Consider the following 17,518-nt stretch of genomic DNA (forward strand, 5'->3'; position numbering starts at 1 on the left):
TTTTATATAAAATAAGCCAGATGGACTCATATATGAAAACGTAGAACTGTTCTTAGCAGCACTTACTTGGTGTTTTTCAATCCCATACCCATGACTGAATCATGGCTGTGGGCAAGACAGGCCCAAGAAAATGCTGCATGAAATAAATAGCCTGTGGACAGGGCTTGATGACTGAATGTGAACAGCCACCAACTGCCAAAATCAAGACAGGTGTAATACAACCCAAATTACTTAGAAATTTATTTCATACTCATAGATAGCCTGTTCCAGTACAGTGACTGTAGTATATAATGCATCCACTTGAGGATAGAGTTCTTGTCCCAGGACAACAATCGTAATCACAATATAAATATCCACATTCATGAACATTGGTATAATAGATTGTAATGCAAGGATGTTAAGGGCGTACCATGATGGACAGTGATCTCCTCTTTTTCAGGAGTCAGAAGATTGCAGTGCATGGCTGAAGCAATGGTGCCCAGAGCGATAGCCATGGGTGAGCTTGGAAAGTTCAGCACTCTGACACACTGATTATAAATGAGAGTTCTGGGTCTGTGTGTGTGCTGATAGTATTACTTGGAATACCTTCAAACAGATGCTCTTACAATCTTCATCAGGTCCATGGGACTTCCAGATAAGGGTGACAAACATATTCTTACAACAAGGTAGTCTTTACTTGGCCTCACGCTTGGTCACAGAATACAGCAGGCAGCACACTTCATGGTATCTTCTGTATAACACAGAAACACAATCATTGCAGTTTCCAACGGTGGCACTTTACTTGTAAACATTCTTTTAGCATGTTAAATAAGCACTTCATCTTTGTGGCCCTGGAATCCACGGATCAATATGTTTGGCTGAGTATCCTGCACCCACAGCCACAGGCACAGGCAGTGATCCACTTCCCTCTTCCTTGGCTTCTCAGCTGGGCAGCATGTGTCGCTCCAACAGGTTCATTTTAACGGTTTCTTGCTGATTCTGTGCTATTTGTTTCACACCACACCAGCTTCACTAGAACAACGCCTTGCTTCACCTGCACTCTAATTGTCTCTTCAGGGAGGAAGGCGACAAACTCTAATGCAACCTATTGCAAGTAGAAATCTAAAAAGTCAAAAGTGGCCCTTTAACAAGCCTTTCAATATGACCTAGTATTTATGCCAGATCAGAACCTCAATTTGGAGGCATGGTGTTTCGGGATGATTGTCCCTCATCAGTGCAAGGTATGAGATCTGATCTGGCTGTATGAGAAGCTGTAGTTGGATCTAAGGGGAAAACGTTTCTCCTTGCGGAGACTGACAAACCAATCTGGCTGTCAGTGGTGAGGAGAAATATTTCCCAGAGGAGCATTACAGCTATAAAACTCTTCACCATTGACAGCAAGATTGGTTTGTCAGTCTCCACAAAGAGAAAAGTTTTCCCCCCTTAGACCTGTACTCTAAACACACTGACCCCTAAACCAGGAACTTCCTCTCCTCCTGACCCTAATGCTCCTTCCTTTCCCTGGCTAGCTAGGTGTTAACCCTCACATGCCTGAACACAGGATACTGCAGCCCACAGGAAAATATAACATATCTTTTAGGTTTTAGAGGTGCTCCCATGAGGAAAAAAAACATGGTGTAATCACTCAAAACCATATATTGGTCCTACAGTCATGGGCAAAAGTTTTGAGAATGCTACAAATATTAATTTTTACAAAGTCTACTGCTTAAGTTTTTCTAATGGCAATTTGCATACACTCCAGAATGTAATAAAGAGTGATCAACTTAACAGCAATTACTTGCAGAGTCAATATTGGCTAAGAAAATGAACTTTAACCCCCAAAACACATTTCAACATCATTGCATTCCTGCCTTAAAAGGAGCAGCTAACATTGTTTTAGTGATTGTTCCATTAACACAGGTGTGGGTGTTGATGAGGACAGGGCTGGCGATCAATCAGTCATGATTAAGTAAGAATTACACCACTGGACACTTTAAAAGGAGGCTGGTGCTTGGTATCATTGTTTCTCTTCAGTTAACCATGGTTATCTCTAAAGAAACACGTGCAGCCATCATTGCTCTGCACAAAAGTGGCCTAACAGGGAAGAGTATCCCAGCTACAAAGATTGCACCTCAGTCAACAATCTATCGCATCATCAAAAACTTCAAGGAGAGAGCTTCCATTGTTGCCAAAAAGGCTCCAGGGCGCCCAAGAAGGACCAGCAAACGCCAGGACCGTATCTTAAAACTGTTTCAGCTGCGAGATCGGACTACCAGCAGTGCCGAGCTAGCTCAGCAATGGCAGCAGGCTGGTGTGAGTGCTTCTGCACGCACTGTGAGGCGGGGACTCTTTGAGCAAGGCCTGGTTTCAAGGAGGGCAGCAAAGAAGCCACTTCTCTCCAGAAAAAACATCAGGGACCGACTGATATTCTGCAAAAGGTACAGGGAGTGGACTGCTGAGGACTGGGGTAAAGTGATTTTCTCAGATGAATCCCCTTTTCAATTGTTTGGGACATCTGGAAAACAGCTTATTAGGAGAAGAAGAGGTGAGCGCTACCACCAGTCTTGTCTCATGCCAACTGTTAAGCATCCTGAAACGATTCCTGTGTGGTGTTGCTTCTCAGCCAAGGGAATCGGCTCACTCACAGTCTGGCCTAAAAACACAGCCATGAATAAAGAATGGTACCAGAATGTCCTCCAAGAGCAACTTCTCCCAACTGTCCAAGAGCAGTTTGGCGCCCAACAATGCCTTTTCCAGCATGATGGAGCACCTTGCCATAAAGCAAAGGTGATCATTAAATGGCTCATGGAACAAAACATAGAGATTTTGGGTCCATGGCCTGGAAACTCCCCAGATCTTAATCCCATTGAGAACTTGTGGGCAATCATCAAGAGACGGGTGGACAAACAAAAAACAACAAATTCTAGCAAAATGCAAGCATTGCTTATGCAAGAATGGACAGATATCAGTCAGGATTTGGTCCAGAAGTTGATTGAGAGCATGCCAGGGAGAATTGCAGAGGTCTTGAAGAAGAAGGGTCAACACTGCAAATATTGACTTGCTGCATTAACTCATTCTAACTGTCAATATAACCTTTTGGTACTCATAATATAATTGCAATTAAATTTCTGAAAAAATAATTTTGGTGTCATTCTCAAAACTTTTGGCCATGACTGTAGTGTGAAAATGTGAAAGTGTGAGCCGGGGACAAAGAAGTCGATTAAGGAGCCGTATCTAGAGATTGCTGCTTCAAACTTTGCTTGTTGTGTTCCCATCCTTTATTCCCTTTTTGGTTAACTTCATTAATCCTTTTCCTTTACTCCTGCCTGTAGTCTGGTGTGCATTGTATGATTGGGCGGCACGGTGGCTCAGTGGTTAGTACTGCAGCCTTGCATCGCTGGGGTCTTGGGTTCAAATGCCACCAAGGACACATCTGCAAGGAGTTTGGATCTTCTCCCTGTGTTTGCGTGGGTTTCCTCCGGGTTCTTCGGTTTCCTCCCACACTCCAAAGACATACAGATAGGGACTCTAGATTGTGAGCCCCAATGGGGACAGTGTTGCCAATGTATGTAAAGCGCTGTGGAATTAATAGCACTATATAAATGAATAATATTATTATTATTATTTCGGTTTCTTTACCTTTGTCTGTCTATCCCATTTTGTGTCTTCAGTCTAGAGTGAGAGTAGTGTTCCTGCTGCCCTGCTTAATAATCAGGGTTGTGCTCAGAGAAAGACAGGGATAGGAACGTTATGAACCTGTCGGGATATCAAGGAGCTCAGGGTTGCTCGTGCAAAAGGTCAGGGCCTATTCTTCCCCATTCTTCATTAGTGGCAGTATATCAATTCCTTCCATCACATCTCCGACTAACCAGCTCCTTGGTGGAGGCTGTCAACCAGGAAATGCCTCAGAATGGTACGTGGTGCCTTTCGTCAGTTAACTACAACCTCACCATCAGAAGCTCTGGTGCAGACTGAGTATGAACTTAGGCGGGCTTTGCACACTACGACATCGCAGGTGCGATGTCGGTGGGGTCAAATTGAAAATGACGTACTTCCGGCATCGCATGCGACATTGTAGTGTGTAAAGGCTCGATGTTACGATTAACGAGCGTAAAAGCGTTGTAATCGTATCATCGGTGCAGCGTCGGCGTATCCATGATTACGCTGACGCGACGGTCCGATGTTGTTCCTCGTTCCAGCGGCAGCACACATCGCTGTGTGTGAAGCCGCAGGAGCGAGGAACATCTCCTACCGGCGTCACTGCGGCTTCCGTAGGATATGCGGAAGGAAGGAGGTGGGCGGGATGTTTACATCCCGCTCATCTCCGCCCCTCCGCTCCTATTGGCCGCCTGCCGTGTGACGTCGCAGTGACGCCATACGACCCGCCCCCTTAATAAGGAGGCGGGTCGCCGGCCAGAGCGACGGTCGCAGGACAGGTGAGTCCATGTGAAGCTGCCGTAGCGATAATGTTCGCTACGGCAGTTATCACAAGGATATCGCAGTTGCGACGGGGGCAGGGACTATCGCGCTCGGCATCGCAGCATCGGCTTGCGATGTCGTAGTGTGCAAAGTGCCCCTAAGTCTGGGGAAAGCCTGGTTCTGAGAGCAGTGGGTCTACATTCTTCTCTCCCCTCCATCTTGTAGCGTGACAACAAATATTAGCTAGTTTGAATATAAAAAATGTCTAGAAAAAAGCAGCTCTAAGGGGTACTTTGCACGCTGCGACATCGCTACTGCGATATCATCGGGGTCAAATCGAAAGTGACGCACATCCGGTAACGACGTCGCAACATGTAAAGCCTAGATGCCCCGATAAACGATCGGAAAAGCGTCGAAAATCGGTGATCTGTGTAGTGTCGGTCATTTTCATAATGTCGCACCAATAGGAGATACGATGTTGTTCCTCGTTCCTGCGGCAGCACACATTGCTGTGTGTGAAGCCGCAGGAGCGAGGAACATCTCCTTACCTGCCTCCACCGGCTATGCGGAAGGAAGGAGGTGGGCGGGATGTTTACGTCCCGCTCATCTCCGCCCCTCCGCTTTTATTGGCCGCCTGCCATGTGACGTCTCTCCTCTTTTGAGGATAAGGAGAATGGAGGAGGCAGCATTGAACATGGGCATTTGTGGCTATACTCAGGGCCGGCCTTAGCCTGAACAGTGCCCTGTGCAAAACTGCCCTTTGGTGCCCCCCCATACTGATTTTTTTACCCAGTTTCCAGGAAACAAATGAGGACCAGAGGCCATTTTTTTTATATCCTAAGAAAATTGATCTCTTCAAATGTACAATAAACTCCTCCAGATTTGTGCTGGAGAATCTGCTTCTCAAATCCACATTAATTCCACCACATCTGAAATTATTCTTATTGGGGTCTTCTCATCTCGTACATGCTGCATGCCTGGATATTACATTATGGATGGTACATATGGATCCCCCCAATGGGGCGCACATGTATCTGCAGAATGAGGCGCTGCCGCTCTTCATGGAGAGATGTTATAAATTCCTATACACTTAAGCGGGCTTTACACGCTACAATATATCAAACGATGTGTCGGCGGGGTCACGTCGAAAGTGACGCACATCCGGCATTGTTAGTGATATTGTAGTGTGTGAAACCTATGTGCGATTGCAATTGAACGAAAAACCGTTGATGGCATACACGTCGTTCAATTACTAAAAATTGAACGTCCGGTTTTTCAATGTTCCTGAGGCAGCACACATCGCTGTGTGTGACACCCCGGGAACGATGAACACATCTTACCTGCGTCCCTCCTGCAATGCGGAAGGAAGGAGGTGGGCGGGATGTTTACGTCCCGCTCATCTCCGCCCCTCCGCTTTTATTGGCCGCCTGCCATGTGACGTCGCTGTGACGCCACACGACCCGCCCCCTTAGGAAGGAGGCGGGTCACCGGCCAGAGCGACGTCGCAGGGCAGGTAAGTGTGTGTGAAGCTGCCGTAGAGATAATGTTCGCTACGGCAGCTATCACAAGATATCACATGTGCGACGGGAGCGGGGACTATCGCGCTTGGCATCGGTAGCCAATGCTAGCGATGTCGCACCGTGCAAAGTACCCCTTACACTCAGCTTTATATATTAGATTATACACTCTACATATGCCCTGTACCTGTCACGTACAATGTGTAATGTAATGTAATTCTGAATATTTACCTTCATTATCCTAAATGTGTGATATGTGTAATATGCGCTCTGTTAGGATTTCACTTGCCGATTCGAGTAGTTGTCATCTGATCGCTCACATGTGATTTGCAATGTTTGGTCATCTGCCGAATGACGTCTCCTCCTGTTTCTCTCAAATTGAAAATTATAACAATGAGAAAATTATAACAATCAGGGAAGCAGGATGAGACGTCATTCAGCAGATGACCCCGAGTCTGCAAATCACTGGTGAACGATCATATGACCACTCAAATTGGCAAATTAAATCCTAACAGTGTATATTATGTCGCGGGCGGAGGAGGGGACGCTGCGCTCACCCACTGCTCGGGTCCGGCTGCTGCTGCTCGGTGGTGGCTCAAGCGGTGGGCCGGATCCCGGGGACTCGAGCGGCGCTCCTCGCCCGTGAGTGAAAGGGGGTGGTTTGGTTTAGGGATATTGTCCGTGACGCCACCCACGGTTGTGGTGAGGTTGTGACACCACCGCTGCTCTGGACGGGGATCCCGGGAGCGATGACAAGGAGCAGCTTGGATGTTGTTTTCTCCCCTCCGTGGGTAGGGGGGTTGGTTGTCCCGGGGCCCCGGTGAGGGTTAGGGATGGCAGGCGGGTTACGGGGCCTGGTGAGGTGCAGGGTTGCGGGGGCAGCGCTGTGCCGCACGGCACGGTGGTACTCACTCAGCCAGTAATTCACACGGAGTCTCTGGTCAAACAAACGGCTGGATGGACGGGTCCCACAGACGGCTGCGGTAGTGTCGCGGGCGGAGGAGGGGACGCAGCGCCCTCCCTACTGCTCGGGTCCGGCTGCTGCGGCCTGCTGCTGCTGCTGCTTGATGGCTCGAGCGATGGGCCGGATCCCGGGGACTCGAGCGGCGCTCTTCGCCCGTGAGTGAAAGGGGATTGGGATTTGGGATTGTTTATTGTCCGTGACGCCACCCACGGTTGTGGTGATTTGTTGACACCACCGCTGCTCTGTATGGGGATCCCGGGAGTGGTGGTATGGAGCAGCCAGATGTTTATCCTCCCCTCCGTGGGTAGGGGGTTGGTTGTCCCGGGGCCCAATGATGAGGTGGGTGATGCAGGGCTTGGTGGGGTGCAGGGACGCGGGGGCAGCTCTGTGCCTTGCGGCACTGTGGTACTCACTCAGCCTGAGACGATGACACAGTTCTCGGTAAAACACACGGCTGGAAAGACGGTTCCCACGGACGGCTGCACTTGCTTTCCCCAGTAGGTGACGGTCCCTTTTCCCTGCACCTAAGATGATGATGGTTGCGATGGGTTCCCACCAGTAACCCGCTCCCCGGGTTGGATATGGGCCGGAGGAGCCCTACTTTGCCCGCAGGCGCTGGCCCTGAGAAACTGGTGCCCTGGCGGTGTCTCTCTGTTACGGTAGGACTGTTGCCTTCAATCGGGACTTGGTTGTTAGGAGACAGACGTCCCCTTCACTGACGGATTTGGCAAATTATGGCGACTCCTAGCCTTGCCGGGATCCGAAAGGCCCCTGCCCTGGTGCTGACTGTTCTTCGTATACTGCTCCAGACCGCCGGGTCACCACCCGTCCGCGGTCCTTCCAGCAACCTCCGAGCAGTCCCCCTGCAGACTATCACCGCCGTCTGCTGACCTTGCTGTCACTGTCCGGGGCACACACCCGGACCAACTTCAGGCTTTACTACTGTCACTTTTCTGTCACTTCAGCTTTTCTCTCAAGCTTGACTTGCTTCCTCTCACTTTCACTTCCCTAGCTTGACTCTACTCTAGCCCTCAGCTAGACTTCAACTGCCTGGTTCTCCCGCCTCCAGGGCTGTGTACTCCTCGGTGGGCGGAGCCAACCGCCTGGCCCACCCCCTGGTGTGAACATCAGCCCCTGGAGGAAGGCAACAAGGATTTTGGTAGCCTAGGTGTTCCTAACTGGGGTGTAGGGTGTGGTGGTGTTATGACCTGTGACCCCTGGCTTGCCCAGGGCGTCTCAGTAGCTCTCCCGGTAGGTTGATGGTGACTGCCTTTCCCTGCACCTGTGTTGTGTTTACGGTTCCAGTGGCTTCCCACCGGTAACCCACTCCCCAGCTTGGATGGATGCTGAAGGAGCCCCTTTTGCCCGCAGGCTCTGGCCCTGGGAACTGTAGCCTTGGCGGTGACTGTGTTTCCCTTTACGGTGTGAGCTGTTGCCTTCAATCGGGTCTTGACTGCTGGGAAACCCCGGAGGTTCCCTTCGCTAACGGATTTGACCAGTTTTACGGTGACTCCTAGTCTGGTCGGGGTCCGTAATCCCTGCCGAATGGTGCTGGCTTCTCTTTGCTCCCCGATCCGGTACCAGCGGGCCACCGCCCGTCCCCGGTCCTTACGGTTTACTTCAATTAGCCTCTCCTGCAGACGGACACCACCATCTGCCAACCTTGCTGTTCCGTCCGGGCCACACACCCGGATGCCTTCAGTCTCCTCTACTACCACCTCACTTCACTCTCAAGACTCCTCTCTCAACTAACTGAACTCCTTCCTTTTCCCGCCTCCAGGACTGTGTACTCCTTGGTGGGTGGGGCCAACCGCCTGGCTCCACCCCCTGGTGTGGACATCAGCCCCTGGAGGGAGGCAACAAGGATTTGTGTTTGACTTCGGTGTGCCTAGCCGGGGTGTGGGGCGCCACATTTACACATTTTGAGGGTTCGACCAGTCAATGTGCAGAATGTCAGACACAGGGGAGATACCGGTCAGTCTAGGGCAGCAGTGCAGGGAGAAGCTGCCGGGCACCGGCCTACCGGGCTCCTCATCCTAGTTGCATCGTCCTCGGCCAGAGATAAAATGTGTTTTATCTAAAATGGGGAAGCATCAGAGTAAAATATACACGACTGCAATAATGGAGCCGGTGTCTGATTCCTTCTACTCGGGAGTCGTCCAGGAGGAATCAGCTGTCAGATTCCTTACCTGGTAGCAAAATAACAGCGTAGTCTCATGTTACATGGCATCACTGCTGTCTGCACATCACATGTAATGGTTTTGGGTATGTTCACAACTGACATCTTTTTTTACCACAAATATGCAGCGTTTTTGTCCCAAGAATGCACCAAAAACGTACCGCGGCAAAAACGCATAAAAAAACGCAATGTGTCTTTGACGCATTTTTACCGCGTTTTTCCCAATGCGGTTTTTAAGTCTAATATATTGACTGGAAGGGTTCAATAACGAAAACGCAAAAAGAATTGACATGCTGCACCTTCAAAAACTCAGCCAAGATGCAGCCAACAAAAGATGACACGTGTGGACAGCAAAGTCAAAATCTCATAGACTTTGCTGGGAGGAGGACATGCATGCATTTGGTGCATCTTTGTGACCTCAAAAATGCAAGAAAAGATGCACTGTGTGAACTTTATCGTGCGATCGCATGAGCGATCGCACCCGCCCCCATCGTTTGTGCGTCACGGGCAATTTGTTGCCCGTGGCGCACAAAGTCGTTTACCTCCGTCACACGTACTTACCTTCCGAACAACCTCGCTGTGGGAGGCGAACATCCTCTTCCTGAAGGGGGAGGGAAGTTCGGCGTTACAGCGACCTCACACAGCGGCCGCCCAATAGAAACGGAGGGGCGGAGATGAGCGGGACGTAACATTCCGCCCACCTCCTTCATTTCGCATTGCCGGTGGAACGCAGGTAAGCTGTGTTCGTCGTTCCCGGGGTGTCACACGGAGTGATGTGTTCTGCCACGGAAACGACGAACAACAGGCGCGCAGAAGGAGGAACGACTTTATGAAAATGAACGACGTGTCAACGAGCAACGATAAGGTGAGTATTTTTGCTCGTTCACAGTCGTTCGTAGCTGTCACACGCTACGATATCTCTAACGATGCTGGATGTGCATCACGGAATCGGGACATATCGCCCGATATATCGTAGCGTGTGACGCCGGCCTTAGCCTAAAGCGGGCTTTACACGCTACGACATCGCTAATGCGGAGTCGTTGGGGTCACGGAATTCGTGACGCACATCCGGCCGCATTAGCGATGCTGTTGCGTGTGACATCGATTAGCGATTTTGCATCGTTGCAAAACAGTGAAAAATCGCTAATCGGCGACACGGGGGTCCATTCCCAATTATCGTTACTTCAGCAGTAACGAGGTTGTTCCTCGTTCCTGCGGCAGCACACATCGCTGCGTGTGACGCCGCAGGAGCGAGGAAGCTCTCCCTACCTGCCTCCCGGCCGCTATGCGGAAGGAAGGAGGTGGGCGGGATGTTACGTCCCGCTCATCTCCGCCCCTCCGCTGCGATTGGGCGGCGGTTCAGTGACGGTTCAGTGACGTCGCTGTGACGCCGCATGGACCGCCCCCTTAGAAAGGAGGCGGTTTGCCCGTCACAGCGACGTCGCCGGACAGGTAAGTATGTGTGACGGCTCTGGGCGATGTTGTGCGGCACGGGCAGCGATATGCCCGTGTCGCGCAACAGATGGGGGCGGGTACCCACACTAGCGATATCGGGACCGATATCGCAGTGTGTAAAGTAGCCTTTAGTGTCGTTATGAAGGCCATTCTATCAATGTAATGCATCTTCAGCCGCTGAGGTGTATTATGAGGTTCTGCAGCAGCTGAGTTGTGTATTATGGGGTTCTGCAGCAACTGAGGTGTATTATGCGGTTCTGCAGCAGCTGAAGTGTATTATGAGATTCTGCAGCAGCTGAGGTGTGTATGATGAGGTGCTGCAGCAGCTGAGGTGTGTATTATGGGGTTATGCAGCAGCTGAGATGTGTATTATGGGGTTCTGCAGCAGCTGAGGTGTGAATGATGAGGTTCTGTAGTAGCTGAGGTGTGTATTATGGAGTTCTGCAGCAGCTGAGGTGAATTATGAGATTTTGCAGCAGCTGAGATGTGTATAATGAGGTTCTGTAGCATCTGAGGTGTGTATGATGAGGTTCTGCAGCAGCTGTGTGTATTATGAAGTTCTGCAGAATATTACATTATTCGGCGTGGATTTATCTTACAAATTTTCCAACAACATTATTTGCAGCATTGCCAAATGGGGTAAGCCCAGACTGGTTAATAAAGGGGTTACATTATATATACCACAGTTCTTCCATACACCATGCTCCTCCCTCATCGTGTGCATTTAATGCTGCACCTCAGTCTGTTCAGGTCAGTGGAGCTGAGGGGCAGCCACACATACACAGCGCCCCCATCCTTATAGGGGGTATGTGGTGCTGCACCTCAGTCTGCTCAGGGTAGTGGAGCTGAGAGGCAGTGACACATACACAGCACCCCCCATCCTTATGGTGTGTATGTGGTGCTGCACCTCAGTGTGTTCAGGTCAGTGAAGCTGAGAGGCAGTGACACATATAACCTGAGGTGTCTTTATTATGTATAAAGCAGAGCTTTTTACTAATTTCTTACATTCACCTTTAACATCTTTTTTTTGGTCCGGAGTACACACAGCACCGGCCGCCGACTCCATGGTACCTTGTCTGGTATCATCTGGTACATTTATCCTCAGGATCCCACCAATGGGACCACGACCTGCGCCGCTCTAAAGCCTGATTTACACGTTACAATTACACATTCGATCTCGTATGCGATCGCACATGCCTCCATCGTATGTGCGGCACGTTCAATTTGCTGCCCGTGTCGCACAAGCGATTAAATCCCGTCACACGTACTTACCTTCCATACGACCTTGCTTTGGGCGGCAAACATCCACTTCCTGAAGGGGAAGGGACGTTCTGCGTCACAGCGACGTCACACGGCTGCCGGCCAATAGCAGCGGAGGGGCGGAGATGAGCGGGACGTAAACATCCCGCCCACCTCCTTCCTTCCGCATTGCAGGAGGGACGCAGGTAAGATGTGTTCATCGTTCCCGGGGTGTCACACACAGCGATGTGTGCTGCCTCGGGAACATTGAAAAAACGGACGTTCAATTTTTAGTAATTGAACGACGTGTATGCCATCAACGGTTTTTCGTTCAATTGCAATCGCACATAGGTTTCACACACTACAATATCACTAACAATGCCGGATGTGCGTCACTTTCGACGTGACCCCGCCGACACATCGTTAGATATATTGTAGCGTGTAAAGCCCGCTTAAGTGTATAGGAATTTATAACATCTCTCCATGAAGAGCGGCAGCGCCTCATTCTGCAGATACATGTGCGCCCCATTGGGGGGATCCATATGTACCATCCATAATGTAATATCCAGGCATGCAGCATGTACGAGATGAGAAGACCCCAATAAGAATAATTTCAGATGTGGTGGAATTAATGTGGATTTGAGAAGCAGATTCTCCAGCACAAATCTGGAGGAGTTTATTGTACATTTGAAGAGATCAATTTTCTTAGGATATAAAAAAAATGGCCTCTGGTCCTCATTTGTTTCCTGGAAACTGGGTAAAAAAATCAGTATGGGGGGGCACCAAAGGGCAGTTTTGCACAGGGCACTGTTCAGGCTAAGGCCGGCCCTGAGTATAGCCACAAATGCCCATGTTCAATGCTGCCTCCTCCATTCTCCTTATCCTCAAAAGAGGCCTGCCTTAGAAAAAAGGTCCATATGTGTAAAAGGTGGGGTAGAGTTTTCTCTACCACAGTATGACCATCCACTGGGCAATGCTAACCAAAGAAAGTATACAACTACTAGCACAGTTCTAATGTGTCTTCTAGGCTAGGCACAGTACAGGAGTGTTGGTCTGGGAGGGTGTGATGCCCTGTGACAGCCGACGGGCTATTCGGACCCGGATCCACAGTTGCTCGAGGGGTCTCCAGATCCGAGGCGGGGTTGCGTGGCTACGCGGAAATAAAAAGGGGGAAAATGATTTGAGATAATGTTCATGACGCCACCCACGGTGTGTGGTAACGTGAGGGACCACTGCTGCCGTTTATAGGGGAGCCCGGGGACGGTGATATGGCAGCTGGAGATGTTAACCCCTCCGTGGGCAGGGGGGAGGTGGGGCCCCCGGACTCGGTGATGGGAGGAATGGGGATCCGTCGGGTGTGAAAGGGTATCGGGTACTCACACAGTCCAAAGTCACTGACGCTGACACCAGGTAAACCAAACTCTTGAATGCTCTGTTTCTTTTGGTCGAGTACGCTGCGCCCGTGCCTTTGGTGTTGCTGGTTGGCCTGAAGCCTTGTCCCTTGGCACTGTGTATCCTTCGTATGGATCCCTTTTGCCTAGAACTACTCGGGTCCCGCTCACCTGCGTGGCTAGCAGGGTGAGCTTGCACTCAGGGTTCACGCTTGGGATTTTCTGGACGGTTGTGGGAAGTCCTATACCCCTCGTTGCGCTAGTAGACTCCGTTCCCGTCGGGTGAATTACTGGGTTGGCTGAAGCTTCTTCCCAGCCTAGGGTCGCGTACCCCATCGTACCCTGGCCCCTGCCCAGTTGTAGCACAAGGCAGCCGGCCTGCTCTCTGTAGCAGCACCGCACTCCCTGTCACTACCCCCTGCGACTGGGGTTCCAGCTCCTTCTGGCCAGGCCAACGTCTGGCACCTGGGACGGGTACAGGAGCCCAGCTCCACAGCGTGACCTGTCTTGTCACCGCTGTCTCACTGCTCAACTTTTACTCAACTGACATCTCTGCCCTCCCTCTTCCATCCCCCATCTGGGTGTCCCTATTCCCCTCAGGCTGCCCAATGGGTGTCTGGTGGGTGTGGTGCAGAGTGTTCCTCAGGAATAAGGTATACCTGTTGGTAGCAACACCAAATTGACAGGACCAGTAATCAAGGAGGAGCGGGTACCATGCAGAAGGGCAGATTGCACGGCACCCTTGTGACGACCTGATAGACCAGGGTGTCACATTCCCCCTTGGTTAAACATAGCTCGTCCACGAGCTACCGAACACCAAGCGTTTATTTATTTATTTTTTTAAAGGAACGAAAAAGGTTAACAATAACATTTATTTAACAGGTTCATCCCACACAGGGGAGGTATTTTCTTAAGCCATTTCAAACTTTGTATTTTAGAGTTCGTCTGCCACAGGGGACACCACTGGTTTTAGTGGCAGTCGGGACCCAACCTTCCTCGTTGTGGTCCCTCCCTGTGATAGTCCAGTCCCAACGTCCCAGATCCCAACAACCCCCCGCCCAAACAACCTGGTTCCCCTGGAAACCTAGATGGGTCCTTGGGTCGGGTTAAGGTCCCGGGGTATGCCAGATGACAGGCATAACAGGTGCAGTTTTTTTTTACAAGACACAAGTTTGTGTTAGTCACGCCAGTCCTGTGACCGTGGTCCATTTTTAATTAACTATAAAAACGTCAAGGCCTTATAAAACCTATTAAGAGTCCCTGTACCGTAGTACAACTGCTGTCAATCTAGGAGAAAATCAGGTTACTTTCCCATGCAATTAGCTTTTCATTAATACTCTCATTTTCTAACATTTTCTATATGGAAAATAACAAACTGTGGAAAATAACAAACGAAAAACACAGATACCTAACAATTTTACGGTATCACATTTTTGCTATGTCAACATGTTGAGTGTCCCAATCTTCCCCAGGTGCGTATGTCTCTGGTAGTTCAACCCCCATCTCCAAATCCATTGGGAGTCTTCCGGGCCTAGCCCTCATTAGGTACGCCGGGGTGCACTTCGTGGATCCAACTGGAATATGGTTATGGTTATACATATCCACCAAGTCTGGTAGCTTCTCAGGCCACAAATTCCATTCTTCCAAGGGAAGGGTCTTCAGCAGGTTGATCACTAGGTGATTCATCTTCTCGCACAGTCCATTTGTTTGAGCATGGTAGGGGGTAGTGCGAATCTTCTTGCACCCATATAGACTGCAAAACTCCTGGAAGATTTCGGCTTCAAAAGCAGGGCCTTGATCCATCAAGATTCGTTCAGGATACCCGTGCGGCCTGCAGAAATGGGCCTGGAACGCCTTGGCTGTGGTTCTGGTTGTCAAGTCCTTGGCAGGTACTACCACCAGGAACCATGAATAGTGGTCGACCGTGGTGAGTGCATACGTGTATCCATTGCGACTGGGGGTTAGCTTAACATGGTCCAGAGCCATGATCTCCAAGGGCTGCCGGGTGACGATCAGTTGAAGTGGTGCTCACTGACTGGTGCCATCTTGCCTCCTCAAGGCACAGGGGCCGCAATTCCTGCACCAGGCCTCGATGGAGTCTCTCATCCCAACCCATTAAAAGCGACTCCTTAGTAGCGTCTCCAGCTTCTTCCATCCAAAGTGCCCAGTCCCGTCATGGTAGGCCTCCAGCACTACTGGGACATGCAATTTGGGAACTACTATCTGGCAGATCCTCTCGTGAGTCTTGGGATTGGTCAGATTCTGACACAGCTTGCCCTGGTGTAAGTAGGGCCGGCTTCAATCTTGCCACAACTTTCTAGCTTCATCTGGGGCATTCGGTCCCAAACGGGCATCAGCTCGGGACAGCAGCAACTTGACTAGGTTGATTGCAGGATCCTGGTCCTGAACTTCTTGCCAGCCATGGTGAGGCAGGGGGTCGCAAGTTATCTCCTGCTGGTGGACACTCGTTCAGGGTCGCTCTTCCGCAGAGGGTTGGTGGAAAGCGGGTAGCTCGACCTCCTCCAGGTCGTCTTCATCCCCTTCTTCATCCAGCAGGTGGGGCATTCTGGACAGCGCGTTCGCATTGGTGTTCTTGCAGCCAGCCCTATATTTGATAATGAAATCGTAGTTAGCCAATCGTGCTACCCATTGCTGCTCCAGGGCTCCCAGCTTCGCCGTATCCAGGTGGGTCAGCCGGTTATTGTCCATGTACACAGTAAATTTGGAGCAGCAAGGTAGTGCTTGAACCTCTCCGTCACAGCCCATATGAGTGCCAAGAATTCCAGCTTGAAGGAGCTATAGTTCTCTGGGTTTCTTTACGTTGGCCTCAGCTTCCGGCTGGCGTAGGCAATTACCTTCTCCTTGCCCTTCTGCACTTGGGATAGGACGGTGCCCAGTCCCACATTACTGGCATCTGTGTACAACACTAACGGGAGGCCATAATCGAGGTAAGCCAGGATCTCATCTCCAGTTAGGACAGACTTCATTTGTTCAAAAGATTTCTCTTGTTCCGCGCCCCATGGGAGTGGCAGTCTTGAGGATCGCCCATGTGTGGTCTGACTCACCAGGAGATCTTGCAAGGGGGCCGCCATCTGGGTATAGCCCTTGATGAACCTCCGATAATATCCCATAAGGCCCAAGAATTGCCGCACTTCCTTGACAGTGGTAGGCCGCGGCCAGCTCTGGACGGCGGTGATCTTTTCAGGGTCTGGCGCCACGCCTTCGGCACTTACCACATGCCCCAGGTACTGGACCTTGGGTTTGAGTAGATGGCATTTGGACGGCTTGAGCTTCATCCCGTATTTGGATAGGGCATCAAACACTTCGGCCAGATGTTCCAAATGGGCCTTGTACGTCTTGGAGTAGACGATGACGTCGTCCAAATACAGCAGGACTGTCTCGAAGTTACAGTGGCCCAAGCAGCACTCCATCAGCCTCTGGAATGTCCCGGGTGCGTTGCACAACCCGAATGGCATGCTGTTAAATTCGCACAATCCCATCGGGGTCGTGAATGTGGTCTTCTCTCTGTCCTCTTCAGCGACCGCCACCTGCCAGTACCCACTGGTAAGATCAAGAGTGGAGAAGTAAGTAGCAGATTTAAAAGCGGCTAACGGTACCTCGATTCGGGGCAGAGGATAAGCATCCTTATGGGTGATTTTGTTTATCTGTCCGTAGTCCACAGACATCCGCATGATCCCATCCTTCTTCTTCACAAGGACCAGCGGGGCCGCCCAGGGGCTGCAGCTATCTCTGATCACTCCTGCTTCCTTCATACTTCGGAGAATATCTTTAGCACATTGATAATGGGCAGGCGGTATAGGCCTACATCTTTCCCTAATGGGGGGATGTGTGCCTGTGGGTATGTGATGCTGTACCCTTTTAATCCGCCCAAAATCCAATGGGTGCTTGCTGAAAACCTGCTCGTACTCCCTGACAACTCTATATACCCCTTGTTTGTGATGTGCTGGTATAGTATCAATGCCTACATGCAGTTCCTGACACCATCCTTCTTCTGGATCCTTAGGGTTAACCTGGGAGTCTGATGGGGACTTCCCTGTGAGCTGGCTACATGGATGTCGGCTGTATTCACTGTAAACAGCTTGGCTATGCTGGCATACCGGGGCAATGTGACCTCCTCCTCCCCACAGTTAAGTACTTGCACGGGCACCCTCCCCTTCTGGACATCGACTACCCCTCTGGCCGCAAATACTGTGGGCCAATGCTCTGAGGGCTGTGGCTCCACCACTGCCTGGTAATCTTGTCCCCGGGAGCCTACAGCTGCCCTGCACCAAATTAACATTTCACTTCTTGGGGTTACCACTAGAGGGGCTGCATCCATTACTCGTACACCACCTCTCTCCCATCCAGAGAGATT

This window comes from Anomaloglossus baeobatrachus, chromosome 4, assembly GCF_048569485.1.
Source record: "Anomaloglossus baeobatrachus isolate aAnoBae1 chromosome 4, aAnoBae1.hap1, whole genome shotgun sequence".
Lineage (NCBI taxonomy): Eukaryota > Metazoa > Chordata > Amphibia > Anura > Aromobatidae > Anomaloglossus > Anomaloglossus baeobatrachus.